The 17,456-nt window shown below is 43.3% G+C and overlaps 1 long non-coding RNA gene across 1 annotated transcript in view; it reads right to left on the bottom strand.

Annotated features, from left to right (window-relative positions):
- Positions 1 to 3,116: 3,116 nt before the first annotated feature.
- Positions 3,117 to 17,456, bottom strand: part of LOC132251411 (uncharacterized) — a 51,319-nt gene continuing 36,979 nt past the window's right edge. The window contains exons 3-4 of the long non-coding RNA XR_009463439.1: positions 15,255 to 15,377; positions 3,117 to 5,549 (exon numbers count right to left, since the gene is read on the bottom strand). This is a non-coding gene — a long non-coding RNA (uncharacterized LOC132251411). The remainder of the gene's footprint in view (positions 5,550 to 15,254; positions 15,378 to 17,456) is intronic.

Raw genomic sequence — 17,456 nt, 5'->3', positions numbered from 1 at the left:
CAACTCCATTGCCTCAAGGTACACTGCAGAGCCTTTTGCACAAATTAAAACCTGCTTTGAAGTTCTTAAATTTTTCAGGGTAACCTTACTGGTTCTTCCCTGTCAGAGCTCTCATCACAAATCACAGCTTTCTATGTTCTTTTAAAAATATTATTTAACAAAATGTCTCTCAGTTCTCCATTTCCTGTCCCTTCTAAGTTGCTTGGGCTTCAGTCAATGGCAACTCAGGTGGGTTGGCCAACTGTGGGCTAATATTCTGCCAGGGCAAACAGAAGGTTGCACTGGAGACTGAACTGGCACTGATATGACTTGCTGTTCCTTTATCTGACTATTCCTTCTGAAGCAGCAATTATCCCTTCCAGAGCATAGCTGGGAAAGTATTTAAGCTGATGAGTATCAAGGTAAGATAACTGTTAGAACAAGGAATTTTAGATGTCCATGGCACATTATGGTAGCAGTTATACTGCACCCTAGTAGTGAGAAACCTAGATTCCAATTTCAGTTCTGGCATTGATTTCCTGTTTGACCAAGGCAAGCTGATTAAGCTACAAAGGCCTTGGTTTTGCCATCCATAAAATATTTATCTTTACCTATTCTTCTTAGTTAAATCACGTTGGCAAAAATGCCTTGAAATTCTCAGATGGAAGGCACAAAATAGACCACAAAGTATTATTATTTGGGAAAAATTAAGGGAAAGCAGCTTTTGGAGGGCAATCGTTCTCTGCAACAACAGGAAAATTAGTAAGTCCATCTTGTGCTAAATGGCACTTAGGGGTGTGTCCAGATGAGCACCCATGTGTGTTTCCCCACACACACTTGGCAGTGGCACATAACTGTATGGCACAGTCTGGCATGTAGCAAGTTGCACTGGGTGGGGTAGAGGAGGCTGCGGCCAGCACCTGGGCTGGCCTCAGCAGCCTTACCTGGGGCCCTGGGAGTTTCATGGGGCTCCAGCAGTGGCAATTTGGCACACAGAGCCTAGCCAGCAACTGGAGTGTGGCTCTGGCCAGCTAGGCTCCAGTTTTGGGCAGTGCATGGTGCTGCCATGTGTGCTGCCCTGCTTTTTCAGGCACAGATTTTTTTTTTCCTGGTGTCAAAAACCCCTGCTCCGCTGCAAATTAGCAGCACAGCAAATGCCTGCATATGCAGAGCAAACTATGCTGCAAATGTAAGCTGTCAGGATGACATGAGCAACATGCTTCAACAAGGAAGTCCATTTTGTCTTTAAAAATGTGCTGGATTCAGAAACAGTGAGCAGGTCTGCCTTCTGATTTCTCCCAGCAACATATGCAGATGATACAAGTCTAAGCAATTCATAAGTGCCTGAAGTTAAATGGATTTGGTTTATCAGTATCCATGAGCATGTGGTGCATGGATATATTGCCAATAATATCATCGTCACTGTAATTTTACAGTTATAAGCTATTATGTTTATTTTTTAGAGAGTGTCTTGCTCATTTGCCTGATTATCAAGGGTTGTAGTGACTAGGTTTTTTATGCCAGAAGCTAAGCAGTATTTGACTCGTTGAGATGTGCAAAATGATTGTGAATGACAAACTTGACAGGAGCTGGCTGTGCAAAATTGAGCACAAATCAGTTCTTTTTTGCCAGCCTACGTCACTGGGGAAAGGAGAATCAAAGTCATACAGAAGGTATTTTTGTGGGTAGCCTCAACAGCCATATGGTCAACAATGCTTGTACTCACAGCAAGGAAGATGTTTTGTCCGTTGTAGAGAACAGAAGACATTACTCTGCTGTTTCAAACACGGTGGATGCTCAACAGGATCAGGATTTGCCCTTCGGTAAGAAAGTGACACCTCTGGAATCAGTGTTCAAAAATGAGAAGCCAACCTCAGGAACAATGACAGCAAATTTTATCCTGAGATAGAAATATGGGATGTAGTTTGACATCCAATATAAAGCATTTATCATAGGAAATGAATGCTTCAGGAAGATATAAATATGAGATTTCACACATCTATGATATAAATGCAATTTAGAATGAAAACTATCCTTTCCGGACTTTAAGTTACATATTACATTGTAAATCTTCTCCAACCTAATCTGAGGGATTCCCAACTGGGACATTCTGATGTATAAAGTATTAAAATCAAGGATTAGGTTTGGTCTAAATCTCTAATAAATGGAGTCAATGATGTATTGGGTGTGAGATGCCACTTCCTTTCCAAAAAGAGCTCATAAAAGGAGAATAATCTGAGCATACACACAGGAAAGTATCCAGCAATTTGTATCTAGAAATCAGTTGCTGAAAAGTCATTGAACTTGATGTTCCTATAAAATAATTCTGGCAACATATGCCTTGTTTTTCCCAGATAAGAAACATTTCATTTTTACCATTGGGTGGGTTGAAAATCAGAGGGGTTTTTTTTCTGATGGAGGTAGAGGTGAGGGGCCTGTTTCAAATTTAAAGGGAAAGCAATCCTATCTCTTTGCATTTCATAGGATATATGTTAGCTCTGGCCAGCAGCATGTAACTACAGTATGGTGAAAGTATGTTGGAAATCTCTTCCATGATAAGCTGCAGACTTCCAATACATGTCCATATCTCAACAGCAACAACTAAATCTGAACAGTTGGAAGTTATGGGGATGCAATGAACTTGCTTATATGTTGGTGTGCATCTAACACAGTGCCATTAAAATCATTAGCATTACTTCAGAACCATACTTCAGTGAGGGCAGAATCTGGCCCAATAATAATTTCTGAACTCTGGCAAATGGATCCTTCTGAGATCAAGAAAGTTCATCAGCATTTTATAGTACCATTTCTTGGGGCTTTCCAGACCAACATTAGAGTGAAAAAATGGTGAAGTCTTTGAAGAACTTCTATCCAGGGAGGAACAGTAAGTCCCTGAAACATACAGCATAAAGGGCCACACATGTGGAATCAGCTAACTTAGCCATTTGGACCTCCTCCATCAGTCTGCATGATATATATTTTAATATATTATACTGATGAAAAGCAGTGTTAATACTGATAACAGGAATGTCTACTTAAAATATTTACAACTGAGGCTTATAGTTGTAGAAAGGGTATTGGGTTTCAGGCTGCAGCAAATCCCCAATTCAGTGGTTGTCAACCTTTTTAGACTCAAGGCAACCCCTCCATAACTTTGATGAATTGAGCAGCACCCCATTTAAAAAATGAATTTATATACTATGGTGCTTACCTCCTTGCAGAAGGGCCAGACATTGGGGTCAGGACAGTGGCCAAGTAGCCAGGCTGGATGATGCCACATCCTTCAAAGGATCTCATGGCACCCCAGGATGCCCCAGTACCTTGATTGAAAATCAATGCTCTATTAGGGTCAGGACAAGACCTTTATGCTGGGGCAGGTTATCTCATATCTCCCTGTTTCAAGATTGTTTGCACATTCTTCTGAACTTAGTAGCTACTGTTGGAAACAACACTAAACATGACGGCTAGTTCCTGTGAAAATGTTTAGTGTTTAGGCCTTCCAAATATTATTTTTTCTTTATTTGTACTGGAGTGCCACCTCAGAATGCCAGTCACAGACCAAGACTCCGTTGCATTAAAAGTTGTATAAAGAAGAACAAAAACCAGTCTCTACCCCAAAGGGCTCATAAGCTCAGTAAACATTAAGCAATGTACTTTTTGAAAAACAAAAGCTGTTATATATTTCTTTTCATATTATTTTTGGATATGCATTGAAGGTTCTTAAACAGCTCTTGAGAATAACGGTCTTCAGAAAGCTGATGTTTCTTCTGTTTTTTGTTCCTTCACCTAATTTCCAGCACATAAACTATACTAAAAATCAATTCAAATACTTTAATTACTTTCCTAACATTTTTTCTCCATATTGCAGTGCTGTAGATGTCACAGCAATGTAACGCAAGGACCAAAGGGAAAAGAGTCATCTATGAGGCTTTTTCTTTTAATAAGATTTGGTTCATCCCTGCAATGCATTTGAGAATACAGATTAATTGCAGTAGCTCAGTCTACAAATAGTGCCAATCAAATCAGTGCACTAGTCAGTGGGTACAGCTACACATGCAATTAATGCAATTTGGCTTTACAGCGCAGTAGATTAATTTATTGTGCAGTAAGCACCTGCATCTGTAGATGGTGATGCTTTACTGTGCAGTTGACTAGTGTACTGTGCAGTAAAGAGTTTCGTGTAGACACGGTCAACGAGAGTTTAGGGGATCAGAAACTAGGTTTACTAGACATACTTAGAATGGAATCTTTCCTGGATTGAATACTACAGTGAACTACAGTGTATGGGGAAAGCAGGCATTGGAATAAAAAACAAGAATTTAAATTTGTCCTTTTGTCTTTTAGCATTTTTTGTAATAACACCTGTCAAAATGAATTTGTTTGGTAGTTATATGCATGTCATATGGACTCTTATCATAACCCCACTGAAATTTGGCATTAGTTAAATGTGCCATTAAAATGAAGTGTTAGCTAAAAAGCTCCTCAGCAGCTTTCCACCCTTGAAGGCATTTGCTGAAACTATATTAGGTTCTTGATTGCCTACACTATATATTCTCTGATATTCTTTCCTCAGCTGATTGAAATTCTGAGGTAAAATAACTCCCCCTTCTAGCCCCCCTCCTCCAAAAAAAGGGAGGGGAGATTTGACTTCTTTGGAGTGTGACCTTGAGAGTTGAGCTGTTGTATGTCATAAATAATGAAAAGTTAGATATATGCTAAAATTGTGAGGGAAGTATTTTATACGGTTTTCAATAACTGTAAGTATAAGCAGAGCCAATGGCTATTTGACTTTTATATAAATAGTCTTGTAATGAGGAAGAGCATGCAAGATCCAAGCTAGATTTCTGTCCTTTAATGAGATAGGAGTATATATTACTTTAGAATTTACAGGCTATTTTTCTTTTTATAATTATGTAGCTTTATGAATATTTTACTTGAAATTTCAAGATGAGGGAAATGCATTTTTAAAGTGGAAAACTCCCTCTGAAAATATAAAGATATTGCTTGCAAAGCTACATTTTTTGGACAATCAACTTAAAGTTGAGCTTTTCACTGATTTTTCTAGCATACTAGCTCCTAGCCTCTTGATAAACTTCTAGTAGAAACACTATTAGTCTTACAAGAAAAAATGTTAGTAGAAGCTACACTAGAAACATGCTAAACAGCTTACTGTAGAAAATGGTATTGTTTGAACAAAAGCTGGCTCTCTAGGTTTTGTAAGGAAAAAAAAGTATGTATACAACAGATCTGTTTGAGTGAATATTTTTTTGATTGTATAATCACTGTTGCATTGACAATGTATTTTTTTAGTAAGCTTTACTGCTTTGTTGAGAATTCATTTAATTGTATATAACCAGATCAATCAATACCATTTATAGAATACAAAGATATTATTTTAAATTGGAAAGTACAGGGAATGCTTTGACATTAAGTAGCAGGGTAGGCCAGATGGTCTGATAGATAAGGCAAAGCACTCAGCTGTGATGTCAGAGACTTGGGCTCAGTTCCTGGTACAGATGCACACTTCTGGTGTGACTCCTGGTAAGCCATTTACTCTGTTCATCATCTCCCTGTCAAAAAAAAGCAAATGTGCTCTTGCTTTTGCAAGGAAATATTCTGCATTGTGAGTAGAATGGGGTTTAATATGCCAGTCAACACTTTTTTTCTGACAAAGAAATGCAGGTATGTGTCACAAATTCCTGTTAAATACATCACATTGGGGTTTTTTTTTGTTTGTTTGCTTGTTTTTTAAACCTGTTTCTGAAGTACTTGGAGGCTACGGTAGTAGGAATCATCTGAGTACTTTTGTAGGACAGTGGTAGGGTTGAGTTGTTGGTCCAGGGTGCGTTATGACAAACTTTTGGCACAAAGAGTCCTGAAGAAAGACATTTTGTACCTGCAAGCTTGTCTAACATCTCTCCGAACTATACTTTTGGTCCAATAAAAGATATTTCCTTCCTTGTTTCTCACATATGTAAGACAGGAAAGAAATGAAGGCCACAATTCCCCTCCCAACTCTGCCCTGTTTGACCTGCATAATCTGCTTTTCCCTTCCTTACCCCATAAACAAGTGCTAGTATTTTAAAGTTTAAAATAGAAGCCTTCAGAGATTGACTGACTCAGAGATGCATAAGTTTACATCGGCAACAGACAGCATCTGACAAAATAGACTGTGCTCTACAGAAGTTTATGCTTCTCTGAACCAGTTAGTCTCTAAAGGCCCTTGTACACACCACAAAATTGGCCTTTAAAGCAGCTTAAATGCCCTTTTGCACCACTTTAATGGCATTTCTGTTCACACATTCAGCAACGTAGTCTGCTTTAATGGCATTGATGTTTGCACGCTCGATGGCGTATTCTGCTTTAAATGACTTTGGCGCATAGCAAGATAAAACACCTCCAAGGTGTTCTAGTTTGCCACCTAACAAAGTACAACAGTGCATGGGGTGCTGGAAGCTGATGTGCTCAGGGCTTGGCAGACCCCCCCCTCCCCTCCCCCCCCCCCCTGCAGCTCAGGGGCTCTGGGACCTGGTGGCAGCCTGTGCAGGCAGGCTCCACTGAAGAAAGAAAGAAAAAAAAGTGGCGAGCCTGATCTTTTTCTTTTTTTTGATCCCTGGAGCCTGCCTACCTGCCTGAGCTGTATGGGGGCCTGGTGCTTCCCTCTGCAGCTGGGGGAGGGGGGGGCTGGTACTTCCCTCCGCAGCTGTGGCGCCCTCTGGGACAGCTTGGGCTGGGTGCCAGGAGGCAGGTGCTCAAGGACTGCTCGGCCTGTTGGCAGCTCGCCCGCTGCTGAAGAGGCAAGTAAGGATCAGGCCCCCACCCTTGTGTATATGCCATATGGGTTTAGTTCAGTTTAACTCTCCCTAAATTGAAGTGGTGTTTTTAAAAACCCACCGTTTCAATTTAGGGAGAACTAAACTGAATTAACCCTGTGCGGCGTGTACAATCAGCCTAAGGGCACATTCCCACATGTAGAGGCATGCGGTTACCATGGTAAAAATTAGCAGCAGCACAAATTTGTGCCTCTGCTTTTTGCTGCTGCGCATGCCCTTGCATGTAGGGGTGGTGAGGGCAAAGTGTCCTGGGTGGGGTAGACGAGGCTGGAGCTGTCACCGGTGCCTTACCTGGTGTCCTGGGAGCCTCCTGGGGCAGCAGAGGCAGTGATCCGGCCGCTCAGAGCCTGGCTAGCAGCCAAAGCATGGCTCTGGTTGGATAGACTCCAGTTTCTGCCTATGCACACTGCTGCCATGTGTTTCATAGTTTCATAGTATGTGTGTGCAATACCACTTTTTTAGCGGTGGTTTTTTTTGACACTGGGATCTCCAGGGGTCAAAAAACCCCACTATCCTGCAAATTAGCAGCATGGTGTCCAGGTGCACATGCACCATGTGTACCTGGGCACCATGTGCAGCTTGCAGCACCTCAGACAGCTTTAAGGTGCCACAAATCACACATGTCACTCTTGCCTGACTTTGGCACATAGCAAGATAAAACACCTCCAATGTGCCTTCTACTTAATTTCAAACTAATATGGATAACTACTTCTCTGACTTCCTAGAACAACACTCTGACCAACACACCACAAGTTAGGCATTATCCAGGCCCTTCTCCCGCTCTCCTTCTGAAGCTGAGCAACAAAGGAAGGCAGCACAATAGGGAAAATAACCAAGAGACGCTAGGTTATCAAAGGAAAATAGAATTCCATTCTAATTGGAAACACAGAGACTTTTTTTGGCTCCAGTCTCATTTCACATTCTGTAACGTAACTTAGGTTGGGCAAGCAGTGCACCAGCCCTGTACACCAACTTAGTAAGAGCACCAAAACTGCTCCCCACCCTGTGGAGTCTGTGGCTCAGCAGAAGTAGCCCCACAGTGTTGCTCTTATAGCAACAGCCAGGTGCATACATGAACACAGCACTGGTTTTGTAAGAGCAGCAGCTGGGATAGGCAGACTATACTGCGGCTGTGACAGCAGCCAAAGGCTGTTTTTCAGTCCCCAGTGTAGATGAGACAGGGAGCCTGATGATAGTATTGCCCTTGACTGCTGGGGCCACAGGTTCAGGCCTTCCTTTCCCAATAATTAATTCTTCTTCTCTATTTCAGGAAAGGTGCTGGAGTCTACAGTTTTTAAAATTGGCAGGGGTCACTACATGGCACCATTACAAATAGCTTTGTAAGTTTTTTCTTAATTCATGAGTAAGTTTTGATTTTTGGTAAGATGTCCCTGCTAGGGCTAGTTTTTGTTTATGCACAGTTTCTGTGATAGGTTATCTGCAAGAAAGTAGCAACCATTTGAGGAGCAGGAGAGTTTGCTAATGCTAAATTTTAAAATCACTATGAAATTTAATAAAAGGCCAATGGAAAGATATAATAGGAGGCAGGTGTTGAAGGGGCAGCACTGTTAGCCTGGTAGGAAGAATAATTATCTTGCATTATATTTAAAAGTCCAGCACAAGGCAGCAAGACTGACTCTTGTCAATTCACCAGAGGAGGGGGCAGATTGAGCAGTAAAAAGTTCAGCTGATATGTATCCCATTTTAGGTAGCACACAAAACCTTAACCCATCTCAGTTGCATTAACAGATATGTCCAGGCCTTCAGAGCTCTTGCAATCTGCAAGATACATTCTTTTCTTAGGGCAACACTAGTAGGGAGACAAGATTGGGCTACAGTGTTTTATTGTGCTACAGGAAAGGCTAGCAGTACATAGCATTTACCTACAGAAAGGTAGAATTTGTTGGTGAAAGCGAGAAAGGCTATGTGATGTGGCTAAACTATGAAGAAGCCCAATTTTTTTTCTAACAAATTTCCTACTCCCAGGACATTTTTCATTTTTAACCTTGTTTTTCTGAAAAAGTCATATGTCATAAAAAAGTCCAGACTGAAAAATAGCTTATGTATTAGGAACTACAAAAAAAAAAAAAAAAAAAAAGACTTAAACATGTTAAATCACACAATGGTCAAAAGGCTAATTACTATCTATAGTGTGAGACAGTATGGTCCGGGACTGGGGTTTTGAAGATCTGGATTCTACTTCTGGCTCTGCCACTGACCTGCATTGTTACCTTGAGCAAGCCTCTTTCATTCTCCATGTCTCAGTTTTTCCATCTGTAAAATGGCTGTAATGCTTATTTGCAAAGCTCTCTGAGATATAAGACTGACAATATATACATTCCAGACTATTTATTATTGACAACAATATAATCTTTTTAACAACTATAATAATATTTTATTTTTTTCCTTTTTTACTCTACCTTAAGGCTCATGAAAAATACAACATCTTAATTATTCTAAGATGTCATGCATTACTAAAATAAATAAATAGAATAAAAATTAGAGGCTTCTTCCAAAAACTTGGATTTAATCATTGCTGGATTATGCAGAACTCCATGGAGCACATTATCTGGTACATGGGCTCTGCAAATAATAGGGAAGGTACAATGAAAGTTAGAGGAAGCAGACAAGAACCTGTGTTTTAGGCTTTAGCTAGGCTAATTAAATGTGCAGCTACCATTCTGTATCCCTGGTACCATCTCACGAGCAATTCACACTGTGATTAAGTTATGCTTGCTACACTGGCTTTCCATGGGGAGCCAAGAATGTCTAACGTCTAACTGCCTCTTTCTGAAAACAATGGTGTTTCTTTGAAGATACAATACAACCAATGTGTGCTTTCACTGCATGGCAGGACATTTAACTGCACTGAATAATACATTTCAGGCCTGAGTAGAAGTGAGTCCTTCATCTGGCTCTATATACATCTTCATGACTGACCGGCTCCAGAAGGCAGCCACCTAATAGTTTTTGGAATGACCTAAGATGGGGTTTTTCCTTTCTTTTCTTTTTTTTTTTTTTGCTTTGACAATCTTGCCTGAAGACAACACATTAATGTTTCTCTGCATGAGAAAGTACTCAATAATGTCTGTTCTGAGTCTGCTGTTCTTTAATTTCCACTTGTGCTCCTGGTCCTATCATCTGGTAGACATTATCTAAAGCAAATTAAGAATTTATATACTTCAAGAAAATCTTGACTGCAGGCTCATCAGAGATGGGGCTGAATGGGGACTTTTCATTAAAATGGTTCATTTTGTTTAAAGATTGAAAAATGTACATAACTCAGCTTTTGGGAGGAAGAAAAAAATTTGAACTCTTTAATAAGAGCTATTTATCAAAGACTTATGATGTGAACAGCCTTGAATGTTCTCACACACAAGGTGAATCTGAAGGATACAGTACCTGCTTCTATTTGTATCATGTCAGTCACGTGCCCCAGCTCTTTAACCACAATGGTTATGAGTAGGGCTCCGCGAAGCTTCGGGTGCTGATTTGATTTGGAGGAGATTCGGCCCGATTCGGTGGCCAAATCGCCAAATCTGAATCAAATCAGGGGACCAGTTAAAAGGTCTGAATTGATTCAAAGCTCTCTGAATCTTTAGAAAAGATTCGGAGAGCTTCAAATCAATTTGGACAGTCCCGGGTGGCTGCCACAGGGAGCTGCAGCCAGAGTTGGAGCTGGTAAGTAGCGGGTGGGGGAGGGGGACCTGGGCAAGCGGGCAGGGGACCATGGGGGGACTCCTGTCAGACCCCATCCCCTGCCTGCTCCTCCAGCCCCCCCACCTCATGGCTGCCCTGCCTGCTCCAGCTCCCAGTGCTTTAAAAAAAGACCCACTCACTGGGTGCTGCTTGGCAGGGGGGTGATCCCCGCTCCCCATGCTGTATGGCGGGCTCTGCCATGAGCCTCCCACCCCCACCTTGCTACCCACCCTGCCATGGCTACCCCACCCACCCCAGCTCCAGCCCTTTAAGAAAAAAAACCTGAGAAAAACCCGGGACTCACTGTTCCTGCAGAGGCCTTGGAGCTTCAGGGGGAAGGGGGGGCTCATACAGAGTCCTCCATGCAGCGCAGGGCAGTGGGGATCGCTCCTCTGCTGGCAGGAATGGTGAGTATGGGGGGTTTTCTCAGTTTTTTTCTCTTAAAGAGCCGGAGCCATGGCAGGCAGGGCAGCCATTGGGGGGGGGGGGGAGCTGGGACAGTGGGGGAGGAGGGGTTGGGGAGCTCATGCAGAGCCCCCCACACAGCATGGGGCAGTGGGGATCTCCCCCACACCCAGCAGCACCTGCTGAGTCGGGGCTTTTTTTTCCCCCAAGTGCTGGGAGCTGGGGCGGGCAGGGCAGGGGATGGGCTTGGCCTGAGTGATTCAGCAGCAGCCAAATCTCCAAATCAGATTTGGAAGAATTGATTTGGGACAGTGATTCAAATTCCTGAATTGAATCATTGTCCCCCAAATCAGCTGAATCTGAATCCAAAGCGAATACTAGCTGTTTCGCACAGGCCTAGTTATGAGGCACATGGTGAGGGAACTGGGCTTATTCAGTCTAAAGAAGAGAAGATGGAGAGGGGATTTAATTCTTCCTCTATGTCTTGAACTACATGAAGAGGGGCTCCAAAGAGGATGAAGCTAGGCTGTTTTCAGTGGTGGCAGATGACAGAACAAGGAGAAGCGGTCTCAAGTTGCAGCAAGGGAAGTTTAGGTTAGCTATTAGCAAAAACTTTCTTACTAGGAGGGTAGTATAGCACTGGAACAGGTTACCCAGAAAGGTTGTGGAATCTCCATCCTTGGAGGTTTTTAAAACCCAGGTAGATAAAGCTTTGGCTGGGATTATCCTACTTTGAGCAGGGGGTTGGACTATATGACCTCCCGAGGTCCCTTCCACCGCTAACTTTCTATGATTCTCTGATTTAACTAGGTACTTCTCTTCCTGCCAAAAGGCAGAACTTAATAAAGCAATCGGAGCCAAGACCATTTTTTCTTCTGTTAATGTTTCTGCATCCTCGTGTCAGAGCTGATTTGAATCAGTGCCTCGACACAGTGGAACTTTCTAGCACAAGGCACGGTAAAGCAGGGGAAGTCTCAGCATGGTGAAGAGTTCCGGCGTGGATAGAGTTCCCGCCGAGGAAATGCAGATTTTGCATAATACGATCGGCCGATGTTAAATTATTCCCACGTGGCGGCTGGCAATTGGCTCGCTAGCCGTATAAAAGGTTAGGGGCGTTTCCGCCCTAGTTGGAGAACTCCGCGATTCCCCCTGGAGTGGAACTCCAGCAGCTTGATCACCTGCCAACGACTCCCCGTCGGCGAAGCCTTGCGACGTATCTTCCGTGTTGCATGCCCGAGTTAGACCCGAGCTACCCGGTCTACAAGAGCTCCTTGATTACCGATTAGAGAATAGAATTGTTGCAACTACGATTGCCTGCGCTGTATACGACTCTACAGTGTAAGTAAAGCTACCTCTGTTTTCCAATTGATACGTGTCTCGTCTGTGCCTAATTCCGCTCCGGTGATAGAGAGTACCCATCTTCCCCTCACGGGATCGCAGCCGCAACCCCAGCTAGCGTTCCCAAGGACTCCTGATCCTCGATTCCCCCCTCGGCCCCCACACCTTGTACATTCGGGACTTAGCCCCACAGCCTGGGACAAACAGATGTACTGCAAGCTGCCTGAGCATGATTCTGAGGCTGGGACAGAGAGCAGGACAAATTAATCTGTGCTATGCACTTTAGGGCTGGGAACAGAAGTTACATACAAACCAGTTTAAGTGATCAGAAACTGGTTTAAACCTGTAACAGAACAGACATTCAGTGCACAAAAACCAGTTTCAAAATGGCTGAAAGTGGTTTGAGATAAACCTGGTTGAATGTAGTATCAGACTTAACTGCTTGAGCTGAAACTGGTTTATGCAATGTCTGTCCCAGACCCCTTCCTGGTTTAAGTTAAACTAGAGTCCTACAGCATCCTAGCATGCTCTCTGGGTGGGACTCTACTCTCTGCTCCAGAGCAGGGCTGGCCCTGCCCCTCTGCTCTCTAGCCTGAATAGGGACAGGCTGTGGTGAGAAACTGGGCAGCATGGCCCCATTAAGGCAAAATGGGCAGGGAGGGGGTTAATTCTCCCCTCCTCGCCTACCGCAGCTGGGGTTTGCCTTTTTGCTGGGAAGCAGAGGGGAGGGGTCTGCGGTGGTGGCCCCTGGGGCTGGTAGAACCTGGCTGCAGGACAGAAGGAATGGAGGGAGGAATTAACCCTTCTCCCTGCCTTCACCTTAATGGGGCCATGCCGAGGCTCTCTTCCATGCTGAGGGGGATGCTTCCCTCTCCTCCTTCACCTCCAGGGTGGGAGGAGGGGAGGGCTCTGTGTGGTGCTCGATGGGGACTCCTGTGCCTCCTCCCCCTTCCCCTGCACCACTGTGGGGGGGAGAGGGGGCCTCTGTGAGGCTGCCCAGACCCCAGAGGGGGAATCTTTCCCCTTCTCCTCCCCCACTGCTGTGGGGTGAGGCAGGAGGCTCTATGCCAGGCTGCCTGGCCCCAGAGGGGGGCTCTTCCCCCTCCTCCTCCTCCCTGCATCCCCTGCTGCCTCAGAGCAGGGAAGTGGGGCTCTGTGTGGTGCTGCCTGGCCTGGCCCAGCCCATCCCAGCCAGTGTGCCAGGAGCAGCTGTAACTGAGCCACAGCTGCTGGGGGTGGCCCTGCCCCCATAGCCTGGACTGGCCTCACTCAGGCCCAGCAGAGGCAGCTGCATGTTGGGGCTGGGCCAGGCCATGGGGGCGAGGCCACCCCCAGCAGCTGCTGCTCAGTGATGGGGACATTTACAGCTGCTGCCTGCACCCCAGCCAGTGATACACAGAGCATGGCAGCAGGGAGCGAGGGTAGGAGGATGAGGGGGAAGAATCCCCCTCCGGGGCTGGGCAGCTCTGCAGAGCCCCCCTCCCCATCCCGCAGCCATGGCGGGGAGGAGGCAGGGAAGAGCCCCCCCAGCACTGAACAGGGCCTACCTCCCTGCATTTCCAGAATGAAAAGGGAACATTTATCCATTTGCAAACCATTTCAATCTCTGCAGGTTAGATTAACCTGAAAAGATTAAATCAATTCAGACTTGGGCTTTTTGAATGTCTGTCCCTAGCCTAGGTGTTGGAGAATGCTGGCCTATGCAATGCAAACAAAAATTGCTACTGGTATCACTACCATTCTCCTCCCTGGACCGAATCCAATATCCAGTCAGATAAACAGAAAAGATCTCAGTGGGAGTTGTGTTACGGTATGAGAGTACTTGACTAAGAACATGTTGAAACTTATCATTTTCATTGAAATATCTCTAAGGGCACTGTAGTGAACACACAGGCCGTTTCTACATGAGATGCTGACTGTGCAGTTGTTACTGCACAGTCATTTAGCACTTGCATACACAATAGGGCTGTGTGAAATTTTGCTGGGTGTTTCGTTTTGATGCTGTTTTGACTAATTTTGAGTTTGAAACAGTGAAATCAAAACAAAACGAAGGCTTCAAAACAGCCTTGAAATGAAACAAGGGCACTCGAAACATTTTGAACGTTTCAAAGCGTTTCGAGTTTTGAAGCTGGGCTTGCTTGCAGGGATATAGAAAGTAAGGAGAGGGAGGGGGAAGAGGGAGAAAGGACTGCTCTGATATTGACTGTGTAGCTGGCAAGTGACTGTGATCCTTTCCTGAGGTCCCTTCCAATCCCAGTGCTCTGGGGGAGGGACGGAAAAACAGCAACGCCTACACACACACACACACACACAGAGTCACATGTCACAACTTTTGCTCTGAACAGTTTGAGGTGCAGTTTCCCAGAACCCCCTGCACGTATCTCCTTGAAACATGACAGGCTTTGTGGGCTCAGCAGGGGCTACCCTTACTGCTGCTTTCAATCGAATCAGGCACAAAATGACAAAGTTATAGGCAATTTTGTGATTCACCATTGTAGTCTATGGGCAAAACGTGGAAACAACGTCGAAACAATGAAACAGTTTTGACGAAATGAAATGGAACAGTGTTTTCAAAACTAAATGAAACTTGAAATGAAACGCTGTCCCGTTGAAACGGCAAAATGGAAGTCAAAACGAAATGGTGATGTTTCGCACAGCCCTAATGCACAAGTACTAAATGACTGCAGTAACCAGCGTTAGTTACTGCACAGTAGCATCCCCAAACGGCTTTTTGGTGATGCTGACTACGCAGCAGCTCGTTATTACTTCACAGTTGCATCACGTCATGCTTCATGCCATGTGACACTACCACACAGTAGTAATGAGCTACTGTACAGTTACCATTTCGTATAGACACAGCCACTGTATAGGTATCCAAGTAAAGATTTTCATTTCTACAAGAAGCAAGGGTTATTTCCTGGACCATCACAGCTACAACAACATTTTAACTCCACTACTTATCTACCAGACCACAAACACACCCACTTTAGTTCAACTGACCTTTAAAATCCTTAGTCTCCAAGATGGCAGTCATGAAGTGACAAAAAACTCCCTCTATTGCTGTTTCATTCCATTTGGGTTATCTGATTGATTATCCAATGTATTGAGCACATCAAAGTCAATCTGCAACATAAAAGAGTACTTATAGCTATTTTTGAGTTACTCCCTTTACTTCCAGAAATAGAAACAGCAAGATGCAGAATACTGACAGTGCACACATTGCTAATGCATAGTAAAAAGTACTATTAGGCATATTCACTCTTAAATATTACAGTGACTTTCTTGACATTAAAGTTGGAAAATGGAACAATTATTTTTGCATTAGCAAGTATTACTGACAAATTCCCTCTGCATCCTCTTACCATCGTGTCAAAATGAATCATTAGCATTTTATTAAAGTGCTCTGGCTATCCCATAACAGTTATAAACTGTAAATGTATCCCAATTATTCATTTACTGACTTCATGAATATTCAATAAATATTAAGATACGCTAACTGCGTTTACTGTGATAAGTTAGAAAAGGCAAAAAGCAAGTGTCCCTTCTTATCCCTGGTATGTTGCAAGGTTTATGGGGGTTATTTCAGCACCCATCAAATGAGAATTCCTTAGGAGATAGCCTTTTCTTTGAATAGGCACAAACAGCATTTTTAATATGATACTCTGAGATGGAGATGGCTCAGAAATGCTGATGTATATGGAGGGAAGGTCATATTCTCTTCCAAACAGATAGATGTTGGGTCAAAATGACCAGAATTGGAAGTGGTATCTTGTTTATAGTGCCTTTTATGATTCCTAATTTGCTTCCTCTGTGGACCAATCTTTTCCTCACTTCCACTCCTGTAAAACGTCTTGTCACATTAACTTTGCTTTCTACTGAAAGCTGAATAGACTTGTGAGTTTACATGTCTTTTAACTATGGCTGGATTTATTTTACCCCCTCCTCACTTTCAATGGTGACATGGTACTCATGTGAGCAGTCCAATTGAATTTAGTGGGATAATATGACATTGAGTTCAGGGCAAGGACAGGAAGTAACCTTAATTTAAGCAAACTGTCCTTGAATAATGTGTCTTTTGGCTCAATTTGAAAAAGTATATTTTAGGGTAAATCACTCTGGGCAAGTAATTTAAAAAAAAATAAAATTAATGCCTTACTCTCAAAGGCTTCACAAAACCTGCTGGTTATTATTGTGCAAGTTAACTGCAACAATCTAGTAAAATTCAGATAAGTGAGTGTTTCTTTCATAGCATCTTTGTCCCTCGCAAATTATTATGTAGACTGAAAACCTCTGTTCTCTGAGGACATGCTCCAGTTTCTACGTGGCTGGGATGTTTGTCATGAGCAAGCTTACAAGGCAAAGGTTTTAGGTTTTACTGAGGATATTTTATGCTCCTGTAAGCTTTCTCTGTAATTTATTGTAGAAGCGGCAACAAATACACAACTGAGGAAGTCATATGGGAATAAGCTGAAATGTTTTCTGGGATCCTGCATCAATAACTTGAGAGTGAACCTGTTAGGAAAAAGGCTGAAGAAACAGCATGATAGTATATAATCATAATCAATGTAAAGACCTTAAATTTAAATTCCTGTTGAAAAGTGATTTTTTTTTTACACAGGTTATTTTTTCTCTTCAGCATATTTGTGCACAACTTCAGACATCAGAATAAAAGTAAAATTCAAAAGAAGAATTCCTTAATTAATGTTCACACCAATAATAAATAGGTATGCCTGTCTTCTATGCAATAAGGTGGACAGATGTCCTGGGAAAAGAATACGATACAGAAATCATATGTATACATTATTTAACTAGCTGCTAAATGAAGGTGTGTCCTGATATGTATGTATCCTTAACTAGTGGAGATGTACTGCACAGTGGGCATGTCTATCCAAGATGTTTACTGTGGAGTTGCCTAATTAACTCCACAGTAAATGTCTCCGTATATACATGTGCAGCCCTATTAGGCTACAGAAAACTTATAAACTCTGCAGCAGGATAGTACTTGTAAGTACAAGAACTATCCTGATGCAGAAATTTTTACTCTACAGCAGCGCACATAGAGACACTGATGCAGCTGGCTGGGGCATGAAGATGTTTCAGTGCAGAGCTGCCTTCTAGCTAGCCCCACACTGGAGCATCCTCATGCCCCAGGAAGGCCTTCTGCAGCACACTGAGCCAGGTCAGAGCAGCCCCAGGCTGGCA

The sequence above is a fragment of the Alligator mississippiensis genome, chromosome 7, assembly GCF_030867095.1.
Source record: "Alligator mississippiensis isolate rAllMis1 chromosome 7, rAllMis1, whole genome shotgun sequence".
Lineage (NCBI taxonomy): Eukaryota > Metazoa > Chordata > Crocodylia > Alligatoridae > Alligator > Alligator mississippiensis.
This window is presented reverse-complemented; position numbering and strand designations above follow the sequence as displayed.